At 42.5% G+C, this 22,952-nt stretch overlaps 1 pseudogene; it reads right to left on the reverse strand.

The window, feature by feature from the left end:
• Nucleotides 1–3,355: 3,355 nt before the first annotated feature.
• Nucleotides 3,356–21,459, reverse strand: LOC116522030 (annotated as a pseudogene).
• Nucleotides 21,460–22,952: the final 1,493 nt, after the last annotated feature.

Genomic DNA, 22,952 nt, shown 5'->3' on the forward strand with positions numbered 1-22,952 from the left:
CGAGACCGCCTGCTGACGCATACCTCCCAGCAACCAGTAAGATCCCATAGATTGGACCTCCTTTGGGTGCCGTCGGCCATATAATGTCCGCTGGCGGGCCCTTGGAGGAGAGCATTCTCGGTGGCTGCTCCGACTCTTTGGAACCAGCTGCCCCTGGAAATCCGGAGCATACCCACTCTGATGGCCTTCAGGAAAGCTGTAAAAACTTGGCTGTTCCGGCAGGCCTGGGGCTGTTGACCTCACTATTGAGGTCCGGCCCCGATTAGAATGAATTTGATGGATGATTGTTGTTTTAAATTGTATTGTTTTTATGTTTTTTATATTTTGTTTCTAAGCTGCCCGGAATCCTTTGGGATTGGGCGGCATATAAAAGTTTTAAATAAATAAATAAATAAATAAATAAATAAATAAATAAATAAATAAATAGAGACTAGTATAGATCTATTTCAATCTATTTAGCTCTCATCAGCTAGCCATACCCTTACTGGGATTTGATCTGGGTGGAGCTGAAAGGCAAAAGGGAAGCAGTATGCTCCCTCCCATATTTGGGCATACCAGGTGCTGGGGCTCAGGACCCTGACAGCACCCTGAAATTCAAGGTAGCTGGTGAAGTATTTTAAGGGAGATTCAGGTTAATGTCATGGTTCCAAATAACATCCAAAAGCAAATCAGAGTCCAAGGCAAAGTATTGCTCAAAGTTCCAATTAATTAAGAGAGCCATGTTGGCACATCTGGGAAAACCTTAATTTGAAAACTTCCCTGTTTTCCCCACCTAGTTGAAAGTTCAAGATCTTGCCCCCCACACCCACAAGTCCATCACATGGTCTAATCTCCCACTGCCATGCTGGCAGTTCCACCCATCCAATTCCGGTCAGGTACAGAGGTGCAGAGACAAAGGATGACCTTGGCTTTCTGGAAAGCATTTTGCTATGGCTACATAGTACGTGACTCCTTACAATTCCCCTTCCCATTTTCCCACAATAGAAAATGCCTAGAAGAATAATAGAAAGTGTGGCAGGCCAAAGACCCAAAAGAAAAGATGGCTGACACTATCTCTTCTATCTTTCACTGCCGATCCTCCAGAGGATCTGCTCAACTCTCCATTTTCTTTTCAAAAATATCTTTCTGTTTACCCAGAATCATATTTTTGGTCTTTTAGCATGTATTTTCCCTGTATTGCTTCATTAGTTTTTATTACTTCTTATCTTCCTGTTTTGTTTGTTGATTTGTCCGTTCTATCTTTCCTCCTGGTCTCTCTATTCTCTCCTCTATTTCCTGGCTTTTTTTTTTTTTTGAAAACCCATCCCAACTTTCCTCTAAGGGCTTAAAGACACTTTCCCTTTATTTGAATGTTTTGAAGTCCTCCAGTAAGCCTTAAGATGGACTTGAACATATATTTCCTAGGCCCAAACTAGAGGTACATCATACAAAAATACGTTCTCATTCACTCAATTCCTCTATACCTCAATTAAGTGCTGATCTTTGAACATTCTTTCAAGGTGAACTGCATTGTCTGTGATAAACTCTTACAAATATTTCATATCATTCATCTGGTGGTTTAAAATCTCTCATCTAATGATATCCATAGAATAGAGTACATTTAAAAACTCCCTTTATATGAACCTGTAATCCTTTAATTCAGGCTGGACTCAGGATGACTGTATGGAGCTGAGCATTTAATGACCAGATGCCTTTCCTGATGGTTCACCAACAAAAGGGTGAATGACAAAACCGTGCCCGACTAAACCACAGTGACAAAACTGTGTTCTAAAGCGCTCCGATGAATGAGTGCTGAATCGCGCCGACAACAGTGCGGCGACAGAAGCGCACTGTAAAACTAAACCTAACCCTAACCCTAAACCTAACGCTAAACGTAACACTAATCCTAACCCTAACCCTAACCCTAAATGTAACGCTAACCCTAAACCTAAACCTAAATCTAACCCTAACCCTAACCCTAACCCTAACCCTAACCCTAACCCTAACCCTAACCCTAACCCTAACCCTAACCTAACCCTAAACCTAAACCTAACCCTAACCCTAACCCTAACCCTAACCCTAACCCTAACCCTAACCCTAACCCTAAACCTAACCTTAAACCTAAACCTAAACCTAAACCTAACCCTTACCTTAAGTTAAATCGCTGTCGATGTGCTGTTGTAAAGCACCCTTCTGTCTCCGCGCTGTTGTCGCCACGCTGTTGTTGGCATGTTGATGACATCGCGGTTTTAGCAACGCGGTTTAGTTGGGCGCGGTTTTGTCGTTCGCCCTTTTGTTGGATTACGTTTCCTGACACCACATGGAGTTCACCACAGATATTTTTTTTCTTTGTGCCCTAGGAGAGAAATATCTGCCGCTAGCTAGAATTGAACTCTTAACCTCCTGTGTGGAAGATGAGTGTCTTCACTAGTAGGCCATCACACCGCTCATAGAATAGACTACATTAACTAATCAAAACATATTGGTCAGAACAACCAACATAATGAACTTTATCTGTTCTCAAACACTTTCTTAATAAAGATCAGTTGTGTATGTAATATGATGGAATTGTCCTTTACATCAGTCTATATCATGTCTTCTTCATAAGCCTGATTTGTTAGTGATTGTGGTTTTCAATATTGCTTGAATGGCTTTTCTTTAAGGGAGTTGCAACTCTTTCCCAAAGAAACTATGTTTCAACACTATTTTGTAGTATTTTGATGGTTTGGAGACATATCCCTCTGAAATGGCTAAACATCTGAATTTTAAAAATTATAGTTCAATATTACCAGGAGGAAATGAAAATGATAATTGCTGGATTATTTTGGCACTCCTGGTGATCAGTGTCTGGAGTAAAATCCATGGATCTTTCTGCATGCTGCTTAATCATGATAAATGTGATCCAAATGATATTATCCAGATATTAGATCACTGTAAATAGTTACCAAAGAGCAGAACTCTTTTGAAGAAGACCTGAATACTCTGTTCATTAAATAGGTAACATAAATAATAAGAACTAAAAGAAAAGTATTTATTAAAAGCTGAGTCACTCAGACAGCAAAATAATTTAATTTTCATTTCCAATTATTTCACACACACCGTTATACATACCAGGGATAAATAATACTGGTAAACTTAACAGACCTAATAAGCAAAGGCTGTTTTTATAAACACATAAGCCATGATTTAATAGTCAGAAATGCTTTCTCTTTACAAGTTGTCCTTTGCTGTTGAGCTCAGGCCTCAGCAAATAATGTAGCATTTGGGGGAAAAGATACATCTCAAAATTGACAGAACCAACAAACAAGCTCCATTATTTTCATAGAAGAGGATTTCACTCCTTCAGTTTCAGAGCAGAAATACATCAATCCATAATTTAATAATCAAAAATGTTTTTCTTTACAAGTTGTCCTTTGCTGTTGAGCTCAGGCCTCAGCAAAATAATGTAGCATTTGGGGGAAAAGATACAGCCTAATAACCCAGCACTAGAAGCTAAGATAGAGAAGATCTCCACAGCTACCATATACTTCCCTTTGGTGCTCAGGTAGGTGGGAACAAAAGACAACCAAACACTACAAAACACCAGCATGCTGAAAGTGATGAACTTGGCTTCATTGAATGTGTCTGGCAAGTTCCTAGCTAGAAAAGCCACCATGAAGCTGACCAGAGACAGAAACCCCATGTAGCCCAAGACAAGATAAAACATCACAACAGACCCTTCGTTACATTCTGCTATGATCTCTTCAGTCATTGATTTCATGTTAAGTTCTGGAAAGGGGGGAGAAGTGATCATCCACACCAGACAAATGCTTGCTTGAATGAAGGAGCAGAAGAAGACAATTAAGAAGGACAATCTTTTCCCCAACCATTTTCTCATGCCAGACCCTGGTTTAGTGACCATAAAAGCTGCAATGACCATAATGGTTTTGGCCAGCACAGAAGAAACAGCCACAGAGAAGATAATGCCAAACACGGATTGTCGGAGGAAACAAATCAGTTTCAGAGGTTTTCCAACGAAAAGGAAGGAACAAAGAAAGCAAAGCAGAAGGGATATGAGGAGACTGTAGGTGAGATCTTTGTTGTTTGCTTTAACTATAGGGTTTCTTTATACTTAATAAATATTCCAAGTATGAGCATAGTAATTATGGAAAATAAAACAGCAACCACAACTAAACTGATCCCCAAAGGTTCTTCATAGGTTAGAAAAATTAGGATTTTGGGGATGCAACGAACTTTGTCCTTACTTGGATACTGATCTTCTGGACATTCGGAACAGGCAATCATATCTGGAAATAAGAGAGAAAGAATTGAATCTAATTGTCATGATTGCTGCTGCACCAAGTGAAATATATAATTATATTCCATTAAAATAGTGTTTTTCTAACTTGCCCTCTTTAAGAAGTATAGTCTTCAATTGTTGGAATTGTAGATAAAGAATTTTGGGAGTTGAGGTCCAAAGGTTTTAAAACTGCTAAGCTTGAAAAACGCTGGATTAGATCATTAGATGAGAACCAAAATTAACTTATGGAAGTGGGAATCTTCTCTGTCAGTGGTAATTGTGGTCAAATAGCACCACACTTAAAATATGTCAGAAGCTTCATAAAGACCTATCCCTTCAAGCTTTCCCATTTATAACTGTGACATGAAGCCCTGCCCATTTTTACCCAGTATCCCAGGTGTTTCATAAATGTTGCTTTCTTCTTTGGGCATGATTATATAAGGGCCTGGAGACAAAAACATATAGAGAACCTTTGCAGAAATTGGGTTTGGCTAGTCTAGAGAAAAGAAAGACTAGGGGTGACATGATAGCAGCATCCCGGTATTTAGAATGGAGTAGAATAGAACCACAGAGTTGGAAGGGACCTTGGAGGTCTTCTAGCCCAACCCCCTGCTTAAACAGGAAAACCTACATCACTTCAGACAACTGGTTAGGGGCTGCCACAAAGAAGAGGGGGGTCAACTTGTTTTCCCAAAATACCAGAAGGCAAGACAAGAAACAATGGATGGAAACTAATCAAGGAGAGAAGGAACCTGGAAGGAAGGATAATTCTGTCAGTTAGAACTATTAACCAGTTGAACAGCTGGCTTTCAGAGGTTGTAGGTGCTTCATCACTGGAGGTTTTTAAAAGGAGATTAGACAATATTTATTTATTTATTTAACTTGTATGCCGCCCACTCTCGGAAGACTCAGGGTGGCTTACAAATAAGAAGGGAAAGGGGGATATAAAAATAAAAATAAAAAACAACAGTTAAAAAATATACAACAACAATCGTAACATAAGATGGGGCTGGATAATTCAACAGCCCCAGGCCTGCCGGAACAGCCAGGTCTTGGTCGCTTTGCGGAAGGCCGGAAGGGTAGTGAGGGTCCGGATCTCAATGGGGAGATCATTCCATAGGGCCGGAGCAGCAACAGAGAAGGCCCTCCCCTGGGGGGTCGCCAGCTGACATTGGCCGGCAGATGGAATCCGGAGGAGGCTTAGTCTGTGCGATCTAATAGGTCTCTGGGAGGTAACTTAAGGTGACCAGACGTCCCGCTTTTGGCGGGACACCCCCGCTTTTTGATACATTTTCCCGCATCCCGCCCGCTTTTTCAAAAGGCACGCTTTTTTTGGCGCTGGCAGCTCCCGCCCATCAGCTGCTGGGCTGGCTCATCGTTCTGTTCTATGCTACCTACAAATTTAAGCCAGCCCAGCCTGCCGCTCACAGATTTTTTTTTTTAAATAAATGTTTTTTAATTTTAGTTTAAAACAGGTACACATCTTTCTTTACATCTGTAGAAAATGTATCAATCAATTACAGATAAGTTTTGGTACATCTCCTCCACAGTCAATCAACATAACTCATATTAACTAAAGCATTATTATATATCCATTTTCATTTAACTGTAATTATTATTTAGGAATATTGATGAAAGTAATAATCTTGAACAATCTCTGCCCACTCCAGTGGGGGAGAAAGGAATCAAAAAAAAGAAAGAAAGAAAAAGAAAGAGGACCGATAAAAAATAAAAATTAAAATAAAAAATAAAAATAATACAAAAAAAGACAAAAACGACAAGAGACAAGGCAGGAAAACAAAACAGAACACAGGTGTCTATCATAAGAAAAAAAAGAAGTATATCAACTGGTTACAACATGCTTTGGTGCTTCTCTTCCATTAACTCATATTAATTCAAATATCTCAACTCGAATATTTACCATATCAAAATCGTTATATCTCCAGTTTTAATTACCTATGGTTATTTAAACATCCCTCATCCTTAGCTATGCATTACATAATTAATCCATAACACATGCTGACATTTCATTTACTTATTTGTAAAATCCTCTATTATCATCAAATCCTCATATCCTATTTTAGCTGGACATCCATAATATTTAATTATATCATATATCATAACATTTTCCCAGTATTGATTAACATTTGATTGTATGTATTTTATTTAGTTTTTTAATAGTGATAATTATTATAGTTAATACTCTTTATGTATAATCTTCCAATTGTTAGTTATCATATCAGCTCCACATTTTATACATTACTATCAATATCAATTATTATTCAACTATATCTGTTACAAGAAAAAACAATTAGATTTAACAAGTTTTCAATTGTATTCTTCAATCTATCAGCCAGTTCCAAATTATATATATTACTATCCATATCAGTCATTATTCAGCTATATCTATTACACATTAAGGTAATCAGATTTAGCTAGATTTTAAATTACGTTTTCCATCTATCAGCCAGTGTCTCTCCAATAGCAAGATCTTCTCCAGCCAATTGCCACGCGTTGGATAAGTTTACCAAATGTTTTCATAATCAAATCCAGACAGAGATATTTTGGCACCTTTGAACTCTGAATGCCATTGATGAAATAATAATGTTGTCCTGGGCTTGTAAAATTTTCCAAATTAACTTTAATTCTCAAGGGTGGATTTTCCATTCCTCCTGCACTCTGTCTTTTTAAATGAATCTTCTTTATAGCTTCCCCCCTCCTTTCTTCCTCTGAGATAGACCAGACACCATTTCTCACATTTTCCGTTTGTATTTCAGGAGCATTTAAACATTCAACAATCTCAGTTTTTGCTTCATATTTTAAAATCAAATGATCCAATTTTCTTTCCAGTGTTTGGTAAGAATCAAAGAGTCCTTTACATGCGTAAAAAAGTCTCTGAAATGAAATCTTAGAGGTATTTTGGGACGCCATGATGTGTGTCGCAGTTAAAAATTGCAAACTCTTTTTTTTTTCCCACAGACTTCTTAGTCTCTCACAGGCTGTGATTGTAAACAAAGCCGAGTAGTAAAGTAATAAAAGTGTCGAATCGTGACAGGCTAATTAGTAGAAAGTAAATTTTACGATCCACTTAAGGAGATTCAGAGGGGGGAGGGTGTCGAGGAGTTTCTTGAAGCATTTAAGAAGTAAAGTAACCACCAGCCATAAAACCATTAGAAAAAGCCAAATCGCCGCTAAATTTCCTTGTTCTTTGGTTTCAGTTATCTTAAGTTTTTAACGCGAACAGTCTCTCTTGGATAATAAAATCAGCTTACCAGATGACATCACTTCTAGCATTCTTAGGGGCAACCTGCAGTTTCAGTTAGCACGCAGCTAATCCAGAAAGGAATTGGCACGAGGAGTTAATTACCCCCCCCCAGAGATTTGCGGGTATCTCTGAGGTCATGGGTCTCTCCTCACCTTCACTGTCGTCTCCGGGACAGCTGGGGTTCAAAGAACCCGTCCAAAAATCCTTCGGTATAGAGGAATTTCAGGAGTAGCCTGAAACTCCATCTTCTCACTGCTAAGCCCCGCCTTCTTCCCTGCCGCTCACAGATTTAATTGGCCTGGACTCCAGCCAATCAGTGAGCTGGCAAACCAGCTCACTGATTGGCTGGAGTCCACTTAGCTTAGCACGCCTGCGCGAGTCTCCATTTCATTTCGTCTTTTGGTTGCAGCTGCGCTTACTCACTGGTGAGTAATCATGTTATAGATTGGTACCAGTGGGAATCGGGAGGCGCTATGGGGAGGAGACAGGCTTCCTCTCCTCCTTCTCCCCGTTTGCGGAGTTCATTTCATCTCCTCGTGTCACAGCCAGCCCCTGTGCGCTGCACCGCCATGGGCGGCAGAAGCTCCGGAACTGAGCGGTTCTCTGCGCGAGCCGCTGCCGCCCTCCCCCACCCATCAGCTGCTAGCTCGCTGGGCTGGCTACTGTAGCGTGTGAGCGGGCGGATGAGTGGGGAACGAATGAGCCGCCCATTCGTTCCCCTGTCCATACGCTGCTGGCTTCCATGGGCTGGCTACTGTAGCGTGTGAGCGGGCAGATGAGTGGGGAACGAATGAGCCGCCCATTCGTTCCCCTGTCCATACGCTGCTGGCTTCCATGGGCTGGCTACTGTAGCGTGTGAGCGGGCAGATGAGTGGGGAACGAATGAGCCGCCCATTCGTTCCCCTGTCCATATGCTGCTGGCTTCCATGGGCTGGCTACTGTAGTGTGTGAGCGGGCAGATGAGTGGGGAACGAATGAGCCGCCCATTCGTTCCCCTGTCCATACGCTGCTGGCTTTCACGGGCTGGCTACTGTAGCGTGTGAGCGGGCAGATGAGTGGGGAACGAATGAGCCGCCCATTCGTTCCCCTGTCCATACGCTGCTGGCTTCCATGGGCTGGCTACTGTAGCGTGTGAGCGGGCAGATGAGTGGGGAACGAATGAGCCGCCCATTCGTTCCCCTGTCCATACGCTGCTGGCTTCCATGGGCTGGCTACTGTAGCGTGTGAGCGGGCAGATGAGTGGGGAACGAATGAGCCGCCCATTCGTTCCCCTGTCCATACGCTGCTGGCTTCCATGGGCTGGCTACTGTAGCGTGTGAGCAGGCAGATGAGTGGGGAACGAATGAGCCGCCCATTCATTCCCCTGTCCATACGCTGCTGGCTTCCATGGGCTGGCTACTGTAGCGTGTGAGCAGGCAGATGAGTGGGGAACGAATGAGCCGCCCATTCGTTCCCCTGTCCATACGCTGCTGGCTTCCATGGGCTGGCTACTGTAGCGTGTGAGCGGGCAGATGAGTGGGGAACGAATGGGCTCATTCGTTCCCCTGTCCATACGCTGCTGGCTTCCATGGGCTGGGTAACCTAGTTAGAACTTATTTGGAGTCTGGCAGCGCGTGGCTGTATCATAAAAGGTCTGAGGGAGAGCTCATTGTCCATGGGAAAAACGTCGGGGCAAATTCTGTTTACACGGTGGTTTCGAGATGCGCAGAAGTAGGGAAGGGAGGGAGGTCAGCGCTAATGGATGTTCTTTCTCCGTCTCGATCTCCTCTTTTGATCTGTGACCACGAGCCGTTCCTATTGGCCGTTTCCGTATCTAAGTTAAGAGAGACCAGAGATCGCGGGTTTCTTGTATGCTGCTAGGAGAGGCAGAAGCCAAGAAGAGCCTTCTCGCTATCCCCGCTCTGCCCTGGTCATCGGTGATGGGGACAGCCCTCTGCTAGACTTGTTGCCAAACTGGACGGGGAAAGGGGAAAGCTGTTCCCACCAGCCGAAGTCAGAAACATTTTCTAAAAATCCAGAGGAGGGGAGAGAGAAAGAAAGAGGAGTGTGTGCACAGGAGTGTGGATTTTCTAAAAATCCCATTGAATCCAGAGGAGGGGAGAGGGAAAGAAAGAGGAGTGTGTGCACAGGAGTGTGGATTTTCTAAAAATCCCATTGAATCCAGAGGAGGGGAGAGAGAAAGAAAGAGGAGTGTGTGCACAGGACTGTGGATTTTCTAAAAATCCTATTGAATCCAGAGGAGGGGAGAGGGAAAGAAAGAGGAGTGTGTGCACAGGAGTGTGGATTTTCTAAAAATCCCATTGAATCCAGAGGAGGGGAGAGAGAAAGAAAGAGGAGTGTGTGCACAGGAGTGTGGATTTTCTAAAAATCCCATTGAATCCAGAGGAGGGGAGAGAGAAAGAAAGAGGAGTGTGTGCACAGGAGTGTGGATTTTCTAAAAATCCCATTGAATCCAGAGGAGGGGAGAGGGAAAGAAAGAGGAGTGTGTGCACAGGAGTGTGGATTTTCTAAAAATCCCATTGAATCCAGAGGAGGGGAGAGAGAAAGAAAGAGGAGTGTGTGCACAGGAGTGTGGATTTTCTAAAAATCCCATTGAATCCAGAGGAGGGGAGAGAGAAAGAAAGAGGAGTGTGTGCACAGGAGTGTGGATTTTCTAAAAATCCCATTGAATCCAGAGGAGGAGAGAGAGAAAGAAAGAGGAGTGTGCGCACAGGAGTGTGGATTTTCTAAAAATCCCATTGAATCCAGAGGAGGGGAGAGGGAAAGAAAGAGGAGTGTGCGCACAGGAGTGTGGATTTTCTAAAAATCCCATTGAATCCAGAGGAGGGGAGAGGGAAAGAAAGAGGAGTGTGTGCACAGGAGTGTGGATTTTCTAAAAATCCCATTGAATCCAGAGGAGGGGAGAGAGAAAGAAAGAGGAGTGTGTGCACAGGAGTGTGGATTTTCTAAAAATCCCATTGAATCCAGAGGAGGGGAGAGAGAAAGAAAGAGGAGTGTGTGCACAGGAGTGTGGATTTTCTAAAAATCCCATTGAATCCAGAGGAGGAGAGAGAGAAAGAAAGAGGAGTGTGCGCACAGGAGTGTGGATTTTCTAAAAATCCCATTGAATCCAGAGGAGGGGAGAGGGAAAGAAAGAGGAGTGTGCGCACAGGAGTGTGGATTTTCTAAAAATCCCATTGAATCCAGAGGAGGAGAGAGAGAAAGAAAGAGGAGTGTGCGCACAGGAGTGTGGATTTTCTAAAAATCCCATTGAATCCAGAGGAGGAGAGAGAGAAAGAAAGAGGAGTGTGCGCACAGGAGTGTGGATTTTCTAAAAATCCCATTGAATCCAGAGGAGGGGAGAGGGAAAGAAAGAGGAGTGTGCGCACAGGAGTGTGGATTTTCTAAAAATCCCATTGAATCCAGAGGAGGGGAGAGGGAAAGAAAGAGGAGTGTGTGCACAGGAGTGTGGATTTTCTAAAAATCCCATTGAATCCAGAGGAGGAGAGAGAGAAAGAAAGAGGAGTGTGTGCACAGGAGTGTGGATTTTCTAAAAATCCCATTGAATCCAGAGGAGGAGAGAGAGAAAGAAAGAGGAGTGTGTGCACAGGAGTGTGGATTTTCTAAAAATCCCATTGAATCCAGAGGAGGGGAGAGAGAAAGAAAGAGGGAGTCTGTGAGGTGGGGGGATTTCCTAAACCCCATTGAATCCAGAGGAGGAGTGTATGTGTATTTGTCTGTGTGTGTGTGTATGTGTGTGTGTGTGTGAGAGAGAGAGAGAGAGAGAGAGACTATCACTGTGTTGTAGCTTATGATTCTTGATGAATGTATTGTATTTTATTTTATTTATGTACACCTAAGACAAATTCCTTGTGTGTCCAATCACACTTGGGTAATAAACTATTGTACTCTACTCTACTCTACTCTACTCTACTCTACTCTACTCTACTCTACTCTACTCTACTCTACTCTACTCTACTCTACTCTACTCTACTCTACTCATTTCTATTTCAATTCTAATAAGGAGTTTAGCTTCTCTCTCTTGAAAATGTAAGCTAGCATAATGCAAGCTAGCTTTAGCTTTCAAACAGTTCATTTAGTGACCAAAGTTACAACGGCCATGACCATTTTTCACACAGTGACCATTTTTCACACTTAGCGACCGTTGAAGCATCCTCATGGTCACGTGATCCAAATTTTGATGTTTGGCAACAGATTCATATTTATGATGCTTTCAGTGTCCTGGGGTCATATAATCGCCTTGTGTGACCTTTTGACAAAATATAAAAATTTTAATCAAGCCCCCCCCCCCCCCCGGTCAATGGTGTCCCTCTTTACCAATCTGAAAATCTGGTCACCTTAAGGTAACTGGCAGGAGGCGGTCTCTCAGGTAGCCAGGTCCGATACCATGTAGGGCTTTAAAAGTAATATAGGGTTTAATTATGAGAACCCCAAGAACCTTTCCAGCTTTATTCTGATATAGGGACTATATCTCTTTTGCATTGTTTGTTTGTTTGTTTGTTTGTTTTGGTTGGTTGGTTTATCAAATTTATATCGCTATCCATCTCACCAAAAGTGACTCTTTGTGGTAGACAATAATGAGATAAAATAGCAATCCAGTACAGGGATCCCCAACCTCTGGGCTGTGAGGGGTTTGCAACTGGGCCACGGAAACGGCTGGTGTGCACATACACACTCACATCCTCACTTGTGTGAGCAGCAGGCACTCCATTTAAGTGAGTGGAAAGTGTGTGCACATGCCGCTCATGGAAACGAAGGTGTGCGTGTGCTCACTTGCCAACCACTTGTTCAAAGCCATCCAGTAGCTCCAGGGCCGGATTTAGATGAAAAGAGGCCCTAGGATATTCCACTTATGAGGCCCTTTCACCTCCCATTTTTAAGTTTGTAAATTACATGAGAGACAATAAAATACATCATTACTGTGATATATATCAATATATATCAATATATATAGCTGGCCTCTCGACGGAGGGCGGCTCTGCTCTGCGGCAAAGGCAGCGAGGCCAGCCGCCTCCCCTGCTGTGCTCAGCTGCCCGGCTCGGCCCCCTCGCCCTCACCTGCCTGGCCGCTGGTGGGCTCCACGTCGACGGGGCGGCTACTGGGAGTGGCTGCGCCTCTCGCCCGACCACCGGTGCCGGGAACGTGGGCGGGCTCCCCAACTGCTGGGGCGCTGGAACGATCTTAACCAATACATTTTTATGTTTGTTTATTAGTCATATGCGTAGAATTTCTCCTTATTTTCGGTTCAGTGTTTTAGTGTTCACTGTTTTTAGAATAGTGTAATTTTAATTTTGCTAACAATTTGAATGTAGGCCCCTCTTGATCTTGAGGCCCTAGGCTGAAGCCTAGTTAGCCTATAGGAAAATCTGGCCCTGAGTAGCTCCGACAATCGGCTGGGAGCCAACCAGATCACTTCGACAATCAGGTGGGCCCGCTCCTGCGTTTTACTTACCTGTATCCTCTCCTCTGGTTTGCTCAGCAGAGCAGTTTGCCGTGACTCCACTGTGTTACTCCCCAGAAGTAGAAGTAATGGAGTGGCTGCTCAATTTCGTGGTGGAAAAAAGTCATTTACCAACATAGAGTGGAGTACAGCAGAGAAAAAATTACCTGACATGTTTGACATTTTCCCCTCAGAGCATGGATCACAATCGTAGCAGCAAAATTTCTGCCCTTCTCTTTTCTTTTTCTGATAGCCAGCAGGACAGGGGTCATTACAGACTGAACGGGGTGAGACCTGTTGGTGTAACCAGAATGTAAACCAGAATTGGTGAATTTAACGACAACCAAAAATCAACACTGTAAGTGTTCCTTTGAGAACCAGGTCAAGGAAATAACGTTTTTTTTTTAAATTTTCCTCATCCTCTTTTTGTTTGTGAAGTTTTGGGTTCTTTTCCCAATCACGTCATTAGGAGTCAGCTACCGTATTTTTGGAGTCTAAGACACACTGGAGTATAAGCTGCAGCAAGGTTTTGAAGAGGAAAACAAAAAAAAAGTTTTTGCACTCTGCAAACCTTCCAAAAACGGCTCATTTTTCGCAAAAATGGGCCCATTTCCCCCCCCCCAAAAAGGCACGAATAGCCTTTAGGGAGCTTGCAGAGTACTCCAGGGGGGGAGAACATGCAAAAAACTGTCTGTTTTTTTGCAAAAACGAGCCTGTTTTTCATAAAAAAGGAGCATGGATAGCCTCTAGGAAGCTTATAGAGTGCTCCTGGGGGCTGTGGGGTAAAATTGAGCAAATAATGGCCCCTTTTTGCTCATTTCTGCCCTCCCCAGCTGCTGGGAACTCTCTAAAAGCTTCCTACAAGCTATGCACGGCCATTTTGGTGAAGGGGACAGGGTTTCGGGAGGCAAAAAATGCTGTATTCAGTGTATAAAACACACTCAGATTTTCAGCCTCTTTTTTGAGGGAAAAAGGTGCATCTTATACTCCGAAAAATACAGTATTCACTTTGTAAGCTATTTTCCATAGAACTGTCAAAAACTTCAATGTTTCAACCCCAGTGAAGCCAAGATATACATTAGTCAGCTCATTGATTCTCAAACTTCTTATAACTCTGTGATGGCAAACCTATGGCACGCATGCCCAAAGTGGCGCATGGAGCCATGTCACCTGGCACATGAGACATCGCCTGTTCCTCTTCCAGGTTTTTGGCGTGTATATGCACGTGAGGATCAGCTGCCCTTTGTGCTTGCAGCAGTGCCAGAAACTGGAAGATCTGGTCTGTGAGCCGGGAACGGTACTTCCTAGAACTTCGGAATTGGGAGTGTCCAGAAAGAAGGAGGACCAATGGGAATTCTCCCTTCTGCAGCATCATTGGTCTCTGGGCAGCATTGACTTCACCCACTGCAGGAGAGAGTTCCGCAAAGCGAAGAAGCCCAACTTGGTTATTGAGGCCAAGATTCCCCCCTCCCACTTTCTCCGTTTCTCTCTCTCTCTCCTCAAAACTGTCTTTCCTCCTTCAGGTGAAGTCCCAAAGGACTCTGGTGTTCAAGCAGGGAGAATTCTCTCTCTCTTTTAAACTTATTATTTTGTGTATGCAAACTTCACATCTTTGCAACACATTACGCTTATTTTACATATCTATTGTGATTCTTTTATCTGTACATATAAGTCTTGTATAACTATAACTTTATGTGTGTGTGTGTGTGTGTGCGCGCATTTATATTATTTCATACATCCTTTTTCTTCATTCTATATATAACATTCTATATATTCTATGTATAACAACCTTTATTACAATTGAGTCATTTTGTATCCATTTCCTATTATTTATTTGCTACAGTCTATTTCGTATTTCTATCTTTTAATCAGTTTCTGGTTTTGTAGTTGTTGTTTTTTTAATTTGTTGATCTTTCTTCCTTTCTTTTTTGCTTTCCTGCTCCCCCCCCCCTTTTCCTCTAGCCAATTATATCATAAATCCCATATGGAATAATATTCAGATTCTTCTTTCTCTCTTAATTATTTCATGAGCCTGTCTATCTCTGCACATTCCATTTTTTTTATTATTACATTTTCTTCTATTGGTGTGTGATTATTTTTCCAGTTTTGTGCGAATGTAATTTTCGCTGCCGTGATTATGTGTAGAATTAAGTATCGAATATTTTTTTTCCTAATTTCCTTTTATAATTCCTAACATAAATAATTCCGGTTTTAGTTCAATTTGGTGTGTGGCAATCTCCTCCAGCCAATCTTTTTATTTTTTCCAATATTTTTTCACAGATGCACACATCCACCACAGATACACAACAGTTCCTTGTTGGTTGCATTTCCAACAGATAGGTGAGCACTCCGGGAACATTTTCGCAATTCTCGCTGGTGGGAGATGTCATCTGTAGAACATCTTGTACATGTTCTCTCTATATGCTGTTGCCATCCTTAATTTGTAATTTATTTCCCAAATTTTTTCCCATTCTGCCAATTCTATACTATCCCCAAAATTTGTCTCCCATGTGATCATCGTTTCTTTCAGTGTCTTCTTCTATTTTGAATTTTAACAAATGGTGATAGATTTTTTAATCAATTTTTCTTCAGTTCCCTGTAGAATTTTATCCAGCTCTTGTGGCTCCTTATAAAATCCCATGACCCGACGAAAGGGCGAATGACAAAACCGCACCCGACTAAACCACGTCGCTAAAACCACGATGTCATCAACACGCCGACAACAGCGCGGCCACAACAGTGCGGAGACAGAAGGGTGCTTTACAACAGCGCATCGACAGCGATTTAACTTAAGGTAAGGGTTAGGGTTAAGGTTAGGGTTAGGGTTAGGGTTAGGGTTAGGGTTAGGGTTAGGGTTAGGGTTAGGGTTAGGGTTAGGGTTAGGGTTAGGGTTAGGGTTAGGTTCAGGGTTAGGTTCAGGGTTAGGTTCAGGGTTAGGTTCAGGGTTAGGTTTAGGGTTAGGGTTAGGTTCAGAATTAGGTTCAGGGTTAGGTTTAGGGTTAGGTTTAGGGTTAGGTTTAGGGTTAGTTTTACAGCACACTTCTGTCGCCGTGTTGTTGTCGGCGCGATTCAGTGCTCATTCGTCGGAGCGCTTTAGAACACGCGGTTTTGTCACCGCGGTTTAGTCGGGCACGGTTTTGTCGTTCGCCCTTTTTCTCGGTGAACCATAAAATCCATCCCTTTCCCTGACTTTTTTGTACCTTGCCTGTATTTGTAAATAGGGCCACCAGTCTATATCTATTCCCTCGTCTTTCAATTCTTGCCTTGTTCTTAGCCTTTCTTGGTTTCTAATAAGTCTTCATATCTTATTATCCTGTTTATGTCCAATATGTTTGGGTATGTCAGAGCTTCCATGGTGGATAGCCAGATTGGGATTTTGTTGTAGTTTTGATTTTTAACCAAGTTTGTAGTAGAGCTTTTCTAATTAAATGTTTTGGGAAATAGCTATGAATCTTGTCTTTCCCATCCCAGATGAAGGCGTGCCAACCCAGTTCCAAATTGTAACCTTCTATTGTTAGTACTCTTCTGTTTTTCAGATTGATCCTGTCCCTTAATCAGGTGAGAGCTGCTCAAGCAGGGAGAATTCTCATTGGTGCTGCCCCTCCTTCTGGCCCCTCCCATCACAAAAGTCCAAGTTTAACACTTCCTCCCCCCCCCAATTCTGTGGATCCCTCCTCTAGATGCTGGAAACATCTGGAGAGAAACACAAGTTTCTGAGCATGCACACTGTCAACATGAGGGCCACCAACTGATCGGCGTGTGCGCATGCACGACAGTAGTAAGAAGACTTGCTGGCCAGTGCACATGCATGCACTGCAGTGGTGGGATTCAGCCGGTTCACACCTATTCGGGAGAACCGGTCGGTAACTTTCTAAGTAGTTCAGAGAACCAATTGTTGGAAGAAATCTCCTTTTGTTTTTTTCCACTTTACAGGGCTAATCCTGTAAGGAAGGCCAGAAGGAAACATTCTGGTGTTGTTTCTAGCCTAATCTTTATTGACTTGCTTACAGAAACTGCCTCTCCGGTTAACCCTTATTACATTGTAACAGCTAAGGCGAAGCGCCCATCAACCTGAGTGACCTTGAGTTGGCTAAGCCCACCCAGACACATGACCACGAAGCCCCACCTACCCAGATAGTCATTAGGGCAGAGAACCAGTTGTTAAAGTATTTGAATCCCACCACTGATGCACTGGAAACAGGAAGTACCTTATCCGGTGCATGCATGCCCCCTGGGCAGCTCCTCTCCCTGGTCATGGCCCTGACCAGCATGCATGTACAAAGTGCTCCCTTTTTATCCAAAAAAGGTTCACAATCACTATTGTAACCTGTCAAAGATGGGTTATAACACTTTTTATTTTATTTTATTTTGAAATATATTAAAAGCATCAATTTTTCCTGTTGTTTCTGAGTTTTATTTCATTGGCAGCAAAATCCCGCATTTTTCTCGTGGGAAAAAAAAGTACAAGCAGTTAAGTTTAACTGATTTTAGAAGGCTGCAAAAGTAGGCTGTATAATCAAACTCATCTCTGATTTCCAAATCTTTCAGCCAGAGTCACGCAATAACTTAAAAATCCGTACCTGCTTAAAATACTTGTGCCATACAATTAAATCTTCATGAATCACAAATTTGCGTCCTTCCAGTGCTGTGGGATCCATCTTTCCAATTTTCACTTTATGGTATGAATTGTTTGGAAACATGACCACATTTGTAATATCGAATCCAGAAAACACTTCTCCATGGTGGTTGATGGACACCGTTTCTCCAAGGGAATTATTGAATGAATGGCCTTGAAGAAACCAATGAAGCTAAATAAAAACGAGAGGAAACTAATAACAGGGGGGAAATGTCTTGTGGGTTACATCAAGACTTCCTGAAATTTATTTCAATAGAAAAGAAAGATTACTTCAGTCGCTGTCAGGCCTGCAATCATTTTTCTTTTGGACATTAGGCTTGCCATACCTTTTATTATTCTACGGAGTTGGATGGTATGTAACCATAACAACATTCTTTCTAGAAAGCCAAGGTCATCCTTTGTCTCTACACCTGACCGGAACTAAATGGGTGGAACTGCCAGCATGGCAGTGAGAGATTGGACCATGTGTTGGACTTTACCTCCGACTCTGGTTTAATTTTGGATGATATTCGGAACCCTGACAGTCGCACTCTTATCTGTCAATCAAATTTAAGTAGGACTATCACTAGATCATGACAACTTGCTCTAGTCACAATTATGGTCTTCCAGAAGTGAGACAAAAATGTGACACATGTTAGCATATTGACATGATTTGATTTGTGCAACCTGATTGACAACATGATTTTGATGTCTCCCTTAGCTCTCCTTTCTTTGGGATAAACACATGGCTAGTTTCACTAAATAAGATTCATACTCCATCTTGTCATTTCTCTTTGCACTTTTTCCAGTACCTCAGCATCAGTGGTGGTATTCAGTCGCTTCAAACTGGTGCAGATGAACTGGTAGTGGCAACCTGTGACCCACCCATCTGCCCCACTGCTATGCCATTCTATTTAACCACATTTTTTAAGCTGCGTGCATGCGTTAAAGCCCCTTTTGCGAACAAAGCGCATGCATGGAAGGACATGTGCATGCACAGAATGCGTGTATGCTCACATTTTCAGTGTGCAGTGAACCAGTGGTAAAATTATGTGAAACCCACCTCTGCTCAGCATCTTCCTGATATTGTGGTGTCCAGTCCTGGGGATTATTGCAAGTTTGAAAATAAGCACCTATCCTCATTGACCCATCTTTTCAGAGTGGGTTTTCACCAGATACATGCCAATATCATATTTCCAATAAAAGTAATCTTTGAGGAATTATATTGCCTCGGAGTCTTGCTGGCAATTGATTACTTGGATTACCCGGTTGGATTACTTGGGATATTGTGTCTCCAGTACCAGAGTAGAGGTGGATCCTACCAAGATTCATGCAATCCTGGGGTGGCAGGCATTAAAAACACACACACAGCTGCAGAGTTTCCTAGGCTTCACTAATTTCTACCAGCAATTTATCTATGAGCGGACAGTTTGGATGAACCCCCTGGCTACATTCTGGTCTATATACTTTCACAGGTCCTCTGTTTCTTTTGGTGGTATCAAAATCCTCATGGGGGCAAAACTTGTTAATGGCAAAGCCACCCAGGTAAATGAGGGGATAAATTGCCAGTAGAAATTAGCAAAGCCTAGGAAACTCTGCACCTGCCTGCATGTTTTCAGCACCTACCACACCAGGAGTTCCAGAACCTTAATAGGATCCATCTCTACTCCGATACTAGAGATGCAATATCCCAGGTAATCCAACTGGGTTCAGTGGAACTCATCTGTCGACGATTTCACATAGAGGTTTGCAGCTAACATCTTCTGCAAGACCTGCCAGACTAACTGGGTATGCTCGGGCATGGTTTTGGTATAGATGAGGATATCGTCAAGGTACATGAGCACATCTGTGACACCCATGTTGCTTCAGGTCATCCCCTTTAACAGTCCTTCTCAGCCTTTTTCTGAAAAAAGCATGGTTGGCATCTAGAATCCATCCTGTAAGTCATCCCATCCAGCTTTTGGAAAGTCAGTCTCAGATAGGTGACCATGAGGCACATGCTGAAGATATTCCAGGTGGGTTGGCTTAAACACACCTGTGTTAAAATCACCCAACACTGAAGACCTTCAACCAAGTACTGCTTGGTACTTAGAGGAAATGAAAGAAGCTCAGTATACCTTTCATGACACTAATCTCATCTTTGGAATGACAGTGTTTGTTTGCCAAGTTAAGAGCCGAGGTGGTTAGAATGCAGTACTTCAGGCTACTTCAGTACTGCAGGCTATTGCTGACTGCCAGCTGCCAACAGTTTGACAGTTCGAATCTCACCAGGCTCAAGGTTGACTCAGCCTTCCATCTTTCTAGAGTGAGTAAAATGAGAAGCCAGATTGTTGGGGGCAATATGCTGATTCTGTAAATCGCTTAGAGAGGGCCATAAAGCAGGGGTCCTCAATCTTTTGGACCTCAGGGACCACTAAATCCATAATTATAAATCTCACGGACAACTAATATGATCTGCCTAATGATTGGCTGGGTGGGCATGACTAGGTAGTCATATGACTGGGTGGGTGTGGCCAACTTGATGTCACTCATGTTGATGGGTGCCTCGCTGGCCACTACTTGCATCTCCCCTCCTAGAGATCCCTCACCTGCCTAGGCTCTTTAGGCCCCAACAGGAAGCAGTTGTTGGAGATAAGCAGCCACCATGAGAAAGATTTGGCAAAATAGCTGGCTCAGTTCAAATTGGATCTGACCAAGAAGGAGGCTCAGCAAAGCACTTCACTGAGGACTATGAGCACAGACTTTCCAAGCAGAGGAAAGACCTGTGGAAGTGCAAGGCTAGGTACCGATGCCTGGAGACTCAGCGGGCTAAGATGGAGAGCCAGTTCCAGGCCATCACCACCAGAAGCGCTTCCCTCCAGCCTTAACCCAAAGCCCCACATCAGGAGGTTAAAGGAGACACCAAGTCAGAATTCCTCCCCCCCAACTTGCAGAAAAAGACCCCGAAGGGGGAGACTCCCTGCAGCAACCTAAATGTTCATTGCATGTATCTGTCCCAGGGGGCATAGTTTGAGGACCCCTGATTTAGTGCAATATAAAAAATGCAAATATTTTTTTTCTGCAGACCACCAAATTGCTATAAGTCTTAGTGCTATTGCTCTTGCTATTACCTTCCAGATGCCTTGATCTTGACGTTCAGCCTTTCTCATATCTGTTACTCTTTTGTATTTTGACTTAAGTATGTTCATCTCATGAACAGCATGAGCTACAGCATAGTCTGCATTGTAGATGCTGTAACTGTGGCCAGTCATTTCAAATAAATGCCCAGGAAGCTTCTGAAGCTCTTCCTTCCCAGTGCAAACTTCATCACTTTCCGTTGGTTTATTACTCTCTGAAAAGACACAATCGAAGCCTTGTTCCCAGAATTCTTTGAACAAACTATCCCGTTGGTCCTGAAATGGTTTGATGGCCCAAAGGAATTCCTCAAACCCTGGAAGGGCATTGGAGTGTACAGCAAACGAAATCGCGCCATCAAACAATTGCAAATCTGAGGGCCGATGAAGACTCGTTAACGTCAGATCAATTTGAGCTGTTAGAATCCACAATTTCCCACGGCTTTCATCTGTATATTTAACAAACAGAAATAAAAGCATTGCTGTGAAGCTTTCTCCGTAGAAGACGAATGTACTGATTTTGGTCCCCCTCATGTGAACATTTATCCTACCCACCATAGGATTTTGAAAAATGAAAATGAAGGCTTGTTTGGGAAATCTCTCCACAAAGGCAGAGCAGATCCTGTTTTTAGAAAGAAGTGGCTCCAGGGCTCGGAGGAAATTGTCTCCACTCTCATCATCCAGAATTAAGAGGCCAACCCACGTCCATCCAAAATGCTTCAACAACTGGATAATGCCCACAGTCTGAAGGTTTTCATTGGGAGCCATGCAGTAAAAGGAAGCAGGCACCTTTGTCCCACGCATCTTGGGAGCAAATGAACCGTAGGCAAGCTAGAATAAAATGTGCACTTTGTGGGTTATTGTTGTCAAACCTCAATTCCTATGAGAAAGTTATATTTTCTTAAAGAACATGTAGAAATATACATCCCCCCAACTGTCAGGCCTACAGCCATCTTTTCCTTTAGGTCTTTGACCTGCCACACTTTCTATTATTCTTCTATGCATTTTCTATTGTGGGAAAATGGGAAGGGGGATTGTAAGGAGTCACTTACTATGCAGCCATAGCAAAATTCTTTCTAGAAAGCCAAGGTCATTCTTTGTCTCTGCACCTCTGCACCTGACCGGAATTGGATGGGTGGAACTGCCAGCATGGCAGTGGGAGATTGGACCATGTGATGGACTTGTGGGTGTGGGGGGGGCAAGATCTTGAACTTTTAATTAGGTGGGGGAAACCGGGAAGCTTTCAGATTTGGGTTTTTCCAGATGTGCCAACATGGCTCTCGTAATAAATTGGAACTTTGAGCAATACTTTGCCTTGGACTCTGATTTACGTTTGGATGCTATTTTGAACCCTGACACCAAGTTCTATCCTTGCATGGGCTTCCATTTTCAATTGCAAATGAAGCTTTGATTCCTATATACCACCCTGATTCCCACAAAATCAGACCCAACTGGAAAATAATTCCTAGCATGATTTTTCAGGATGTCCATAATATAAGTCTTGCCCCCAAAATAAGACCCAGTTAAGATCGTCAGCCAACTACCATATGTGGTTGACTTGTACTGAAGCTAAAAGATATTGGACTAAAATCCACATGTGGTTGGAGAAAATGATACATAAACATATAGACTTAAAACTGGAACTCTTTTTATTGGGAATAATACCAGAAACATACAATAAGGACTTGAAATACCTGATCGTAAATGTTATTTATTTATTTATTTATTTATTTATTTATTTATTTATTTATTAAATTTTGTATGCCGCCCACTCTCAAAAGAGACTCAGGGCGGTTTTAACAGCTGCTAGAATTGTATTTGTCAAAAATTGGAAAAATGAGAAAGTACCATCACAGGAGGAAACTATTCGGAAAATAATGGAATGTGCCGAAATGAGTAAGCTTACATTTGAAATTAGAGAATGAGAGGACGAGCAATATTATAAAGTATGGGACTTGTTTTACCAATGATTAGATAAAAAAAACCGGGAATGAAACTGTTTAATTATGTAGTAATAGTAAGTTATAGTTATTGTTATGAAGTTTTTTTTCTTTTTGTTATGATATAGAGCACTATTCACATGATATATAAAGGACAATAATGATCTCAATGTATAAGAGTGGGATGATTTGAACACTTTGGTATAATTGCATGTAATGACCGTTTTATATTAGAAAGATCTTCTTATATTAAACGGACCAATGATGATGTAATGCACAATTGATATACATATGATTTGAAATACTTAACTACTATATGGA

Source organism: Thamnophis elegans, chromosome Z (assembly GCF_009769535.1).
Source record: "Thamnophis elegans isolate rThaEle1 chromosome Z, rThaEle1.pri, whole genome shotgun sequence".
In the NCBI taxonomy this organism is placed as follows: Eukaryota; Metazoa; Chordata; class Lepidosauria; order Squamata; family Colubridae; genus Thamnophis; species Thamnophis elegans.